Here is a 6,826-nt window from a genome sequence, read left to right on the forward strand (position 1 = left end):
GGCTATCACCTTGCCATCTTGCATAAGTACACAACCCAATCCATTTAAGGATGCATCACTGTAAACCAAAAGCTCTTTTCTCGGTTTAGGTAGTACTAAAATAGGAGCTTCGGTCAGCAATGTCTTTAACTTCTCAAAATTTTCCTGACACTTCTCTGTCCATTCAAACTTAATGTCTTTCTGTAGCAGCCTCGTCATTGGAGTTGCTATCATGGAAAATCCTTTTACAAACCTTCGATAGTAACCGGCTAAGCCCAAAAAGCTTCTAACCTCGGTTACATTTTTAGGCGATATCCATTCAACAATTGCAGAAATCTTACTTGGATCAACTCGGATGCCTTCACCCGAAACTATATGACCCAAAAATCCAACTTTTTGGAGCCAAAACTCACTCTTACTAAACTTAGCATACAGCTGCTTTTCCCGCAAGGTCTGCAACACAATTCTCAGGTGCTTCGCATGCTCTGTCTCATCTTTAGAGTAGATCAAAATGTCATCAATAAATCAAAATGTAATCAATAAACACAACGACAAACTTATCCAAATATGGCTGAAAAATCCTATTCATTAGATCCATAAACACAACCGGTGCATTCGTCAGCCCAAATGGCATGACAAGAAACTCATAATGGCCATACCTCATTTTAAAAGCTGCCTTGGGTACATCTGAGTCTCTAACTCGCAGCTGATAATAGCCAGACCTCAAGTCTATCTTGGAAAATATGGTGGCTCCTCTCAACTGGTCAAACAAATCATCAATCCTGGGCAAATGATACTTATTCTTGATATTCACGTTGTTCAGTTGCCGATAATCGATACATAACCTCATCGAACCATCTTTTTTCTTTACGAACAACATGAGGGCACCCCAAGGTGAAAAACTTGGCCTAACGAATCCTTTATCCGTCAGCTCTTGCAACTGTGCTTTTAACTGCTTCAGCTCTGTAGGTGCCATTCTATCCGGGGCAATAGAAATGGGAGTCGTCCCTGGCACCAATTAAATACCAAACTCTATCTCCCTTTCAGAGGTAATCCGGGTAATTCCTTCGGAAACACATCTAGGTACTCACATACTATCGACACAGTCTCGATTTTCAGCATTGTTTCCTTAGTGTTCAGTAAAAATGCAAGGTAGGCTTCATATCCTTTCCTCATATATCTTTAGGCAACCATTGCTGTGATTACAACCAGCAACAAACCCAATTCTTTTGATTCGACCTGTAGAATCCTACCATCCGGGCATTTTAACTTAATATACTTACTACCACAATTCACCGTTACATCATGAAAGGCTAACCAATCCATACCAAGTATTACATCAAATTCACCAAATGGTAACAACATAAGGTTAGCCGGGAAACAACGACCTTGAATCGTCAAAGGACAATTCTTACAGACTTTATCAACTAGAACTGATCTGCCTAGTGGGTTCGACACTCTAATAATATCTTCTGTATGTTCAACAGGTATGTTCATACTAGATGCCAATCTCCTGTAGATATATGAATGCGTCGACCCTAGGTCAATTAAAGCAACAACACTTATATTAAAAAGAGAGAAAGTACCCGTAATAACATCAGGAGCAGCGGCTTCCTCTCGAGCACGTATTGCATACGTTCTTACCGGGCTCAAACCTCTGATTTTGCAGCATCTTTAGTCACGACTCGACTGCCACTAGCACTCCCAGGGTATCTTGGAGGTCTACCTCGTAGAATGGGAGCACTTGACTTTGGAGCTATTTTCACTTCTTTTTTAGCTCGTTCCGGGCAGTCTCTGAGAAAGTGATCAAGAGAACCACATCTGAAGCACACATCACTCTTTATTCGGCACTCTCCGAAGTGAAATTTGTTACAGCTCTTACACTTCAGTTTTTGATCATCTACACTCCCCACACTAATCACCATCGGGGAGGAAGACTTTTGACCTTGTCGTTTAGAGCTTCTCGATCAAACCGAATATTCTACTAACGAAGTGGAGTGTTCATGCAAGCTCCTGGCTTTCTTCATGGAGAACGAGAGTGTTTTACCCCTAGACCTCTTGCTCGCAACTAAAGCCTCTCTCTTAGCTTGTTTTCTTTCATTATTAAGTTCCTTGGCCTTCTTGGCTCGATTAGCCAATACGACAAACTCCCGTATTTCCAAGATCCCAATCAACAACTTGATATCCTCATTCAGACCTTCCTCGAAGCGTTTACACATTTTTGATTCAGTTCGGACCCATTCAATTGCGTATTGACTTAGTCGTATGAACTCTCTCTCGTATTCTGTTACAGTCTTGTTCCCTTGTTTAGGTTCCAGGAACTCCTTTCGCTTCGAGTCCAAAAACCGTTGGCTAATATATTTATTCCTAAACTCTGCTTGGAAGAAATCCCAAGTAATATTTTCTTTCGGCACTACCGAGGATACGGTCTTCCACCAATTGTATGCAGTGTCTTTCGAAAGGGACACAACACACTTCAAACATTCCTCGGGTGTGCATGACAAATATCTAGCACCCGTGTTGTATTTTCGAGCTAGAACTTGGCTCTTTTAGCGTCATCATCAACTTTAGCTCTAAATTCCTCAGCCCCATACTTTCTAAGCTTATCTACAGGGGCTTTACCGACTCTCATCGGTGCCATACCTCGTGACACATCCTCATCGGGTTGGTTAGGGGGCGGGGGAGGTCTTGGTATATTAGGGCGATTTCTCAGATAACCCCCAAACCATTCATCCATCATATCAAAGAAGGTAGCTTAGGCCTTTTCTCGACCTTTCGGCATCAGCCTTCCACTATTACTAGATACAGCTCGTTGCACGAAAGTTGAAGCATGGCTCTCAGCTCCCTCGGACTCATCTTGTGCTTGATTGGAAGACATTCACTATATTCAAAACAGTTTAAACAATTAGGAGATGTCACACTATCAACATTCGAATAATGGCATATATAGCGAACTTTAACACCCTCTACGGCAGTCCTAGAACTGACTAAATTGTAGCTCTGATACCAATAAAGGTAACACCCCTCACCCGTACCCGATGCCGGGATAAGGTTCGAGGCATTACTAGGACTTTACATTTCGAAACGTACCAAATTGGGTCACCAAGTTTTACTCAAATTTTAAGCTTTTCGTCCATGAACAACTCTTCCCTTATATAGGCCTTCGAGGCTTATAACATACCTAGAGGTAGTGCAGGACAAATTCGGGTATGTTCGATAAACCTTGGGCTCCTTAGGAAATTTTTTTTCCTTATCATAAAGTGTCACATGCCTGTGTAGGTGGGCCGTGTGGACTCACATGCCCATGTGACATAGGGCACGCCAATGCCCTTCAGCCATGGTCAACACTGACTTATCAACACGACCATGGCACACACCCGTGCTGCCTGCCCATGGACGACACTGTCTTTTTAACACAGCCATGGTGCACACCCGTGTGACTTACCCGTGCACAACTTTGAGCTAAAATTTTAAGTGCAGGAGACACACAGCCATAGCACACACCCATAGGAGGGAACTATGTGTCACACACAGCCTAGACACACGCCTTTGTGTCTAACCATGTGGACTCTAATAGGCTAATTTCCAAGCGTTTAGTCACCCCTTTCTACTACTGGTGCTTAGTGGTTACCAAATTCAAAGTAAAACACAATTATACACTTGTAAATAATCTTAATTAAACTAGATGTATGGAAACCTCATATCATTGGTTTCATACATGATAGGTTATTTCCCACTTAGTGTTTATAGGTTCCCATTTCACTTAAATTCATCCGAAATTGGCTCGTTCATGTGACTCATTGCCAATTGGTAACGACCCATCACTTGAAAATAAAACCATGCATAAATTCGTAAGTCATAGCCTACTTCAATTATGCCAATTTTCATGGCCATATACAAAGAAATAAACATATTTTTACATGCCTTCATTTGGAAAATCAAATGACACATATAAAAAAATACTTAAAAATACTATACATGCCATTGAACAAAACAAATAGTCTTTATACCAAAGCTTGTCTAGTTGATAGTGTGTTGACTCACCAATCGTCTTCCAATCCTTTCGAGTCCTCGAGCTTTGTGAGACAGGGAAAAAGAGAGGGGTAAGCATTTACATTCTTAGTAAGCTCGAATAACCGAAAAGTAAACTTACCGAGTAATTAGCATACATCCATATTGAAATCATGACATCATCATTTATGAAATGATTCTCTATCACATGCACTCAATCAATGAGTTAGTTACATATCAAAGCATCATGTAATTTATGTAGATGAGCTCATCATTCATCATCTTATTGACATGCATCATATTTATCCCGTTGAATTTCTAGGAAATCTTGATGGAATACCTATTATCCGTCAATTCTTACGAATGATCATTTCACATATATGCACTCCCCCGAACCTCACATCTCATGGCAGGATTACCAGTCCAGGCTAAATCCCTCATATCATGAACTCATAAGTTGATTTCGGGATTACCAGTCCAGGCTAAATCCTTTATAATGACAAACACCCTTAATGAGCTTGGATCTGAATTACCAGTCCAGGCTAAATTCAGACCCTAATCGGATTACCCGTCCAGGTTAAATCCATAATGCATACATATTCTTCGGGAGGCTTGATCATTTAAGGAACACCCGTTCAGGCTAGATCCTTTTTATACTTGAGATCACAGATTACCCGTCTAGGCTAAATCCTTACTGCAACACATGAAGGATCTCTTTACACATATCAATGAGGGATTATCCATCGAATTCCCTTTGTCAACCTCATCCGAGACATTTTCACATGTTACCATCAAATATGCATTTCTATGATATTTCATGCTAATAATAAATGCAATCATCATGCATTCATAAATCATTCAATTATGCATATTAGGGGTTTACTTTAAGTAATCCGAACTTACCTGGTATTCTTTTTGGAGTTGTGTTTCGGATATTCCAAAACCTTACGTTTACCTCGATCGACCTCCGAAATTTGTTCATCGGGGTCTATAACAACATAATTTAACTCACTAATACACTACATTATACATTTCAAGTTTAATATCTACCCCCAGTCCAAATGACCGTTTTGCCCCTAACCTTTCACATTTTTACGATTTAGTCCCTAGGCTCGTATAATGAAACACATGCACTTTCTATCTTACTCAAGCCTAGCCGAACACTTTTCCTTCTTATGGTAGCCCACATTTTCCATTATTTTCCAATTTATACCACACATTTACATCTTTTACAAAATAGTCCCTATAAGGGTTTTTTCATGAGAATCAACTAGGAAAAGATGTTTAATACACATTCATCTTTCATATTCCTCCATAATCCATCAAAATACAAGCTTCTCATGCATGCGTAAATTTTTAAACATGAACCCTAGCATGAAATATGGGTAGAAATGGAGAGAGCAAGCTACCCGGATTTCAAAAATACAAAGAGCATGAAAAGTGGGGTTTGGGAGCACTTACTATTGAGCTTGGAAAGCTTGAAAACCCTAGCTATGAAAACCCTTGAAGTTTTGGCTAGACAAGGAAGAGAATGGGCTAATTTTGGTTCCTTTTTCCCATTTTATTTCATTAAAATACCAAATGACCAAAATGCCTTTAAGCCTTTTCCTTAAAATTCCATCCATGCAAGCTCATTTTTGTCCAAAAACTTAGAATTTGGGAAAATTGCTCTCCAAAACCTTCTAATTCATAAGCCAAAGCAATTTAATACAAATTTCTTCTAGAATTCAAGTTTTGCAATTTATTCAATTTAGTTCCTAATTTCCAATTGAACACCTTCCTCAAAGAATTTCTTCATGAAACGTTAACACATGCATATACTCATATTCTAGGCCTCATAATAATTATAAATTAAATATTTTGATGTCAAATTTGTGGTCCCAAAACCACCATTCCGACTTGGCCCTATTTCAGGATGTTACATTAATAGTAATGATATGATAATAAATGTCCCGGTTGAAGCTAAAAAGGGAAATTCGATGGATAAACCATGGCTTTCATGACTTGAGATCTGCATGTGTTGCAGAAAAGGATTTATCGCGGAAAGGTAATCCGTTGATCTCAAATATAGAAAGGATCTAGCCCGGACGGGTGTTCCTTGAGTGATCGAGGCTCTCAAAGAATATATGTGCATAATGAATTTAGCTCGAACAGGTAATCTTACTAGGGTCTGAATTTAGCCTGGAATGGTAATTCAGATCTGAGCTCATTACGGGTGTTTATCGCTACAAGGGATTTAGCCTAGACTGGTAATCCCGCTATAAGATGTGAGGTTCGCGAGAGTGCGTTCTTAAGATGATCACTCTTATGACTTGACGGTAAATGGATAATGCATCAAGACTTCCGAGAAACCCAACGAGATTAACATGAGATATAAAAATGAAAATGTTGAATGATGAGCTCATCTAAGACAAATTTACATGGTGTATTGTTATGAGACTAACTTGTTAATTGAGTGCATGTGATAGGGAAAACTAATTCATATTTTTTTGTTTCATTGCCTGATATGGATGTATACTAACTAATAGGTAAGTTTACTTTCCAGTTATTCGGGTCTACTAAGCATGTAAATGCTTACCCCTCTCTTTTCCCTGTCTTACAGAGATCGAGGACTCATAGATGTTGGAAGACGGTTGGAGAATCAACACACTATCATCTTGTCTAGCTTTTGTATATAGATACTTTTATTTTGTTCAATGGCATGTATAGGGCTTTTGTGATTTTGATATATGTGTCATTTGATTAGCCAATATGAAGGCTTATAAAAGTATACATTTTTACTTGTATATGGCCATGTGAATTGGCACATTTTGGTGTAGGTTACAACCTACCAAAT

This window comes from Gossypium arboreum, chromosome 8 (genome assembly GCF_025698485.1).
Source record: "Gossypium arboreum isolate Shixiya-1 chromosome 8, ASM2569848v2, whole genome shotgun sequence".
Classification (NCBI taxonomy): Eukaryota; Viridiplantae; Streptophyta; class Magnoliopsida; order Malvales; family Malvaceae; genus Gossypium; species Gossypium arboreum.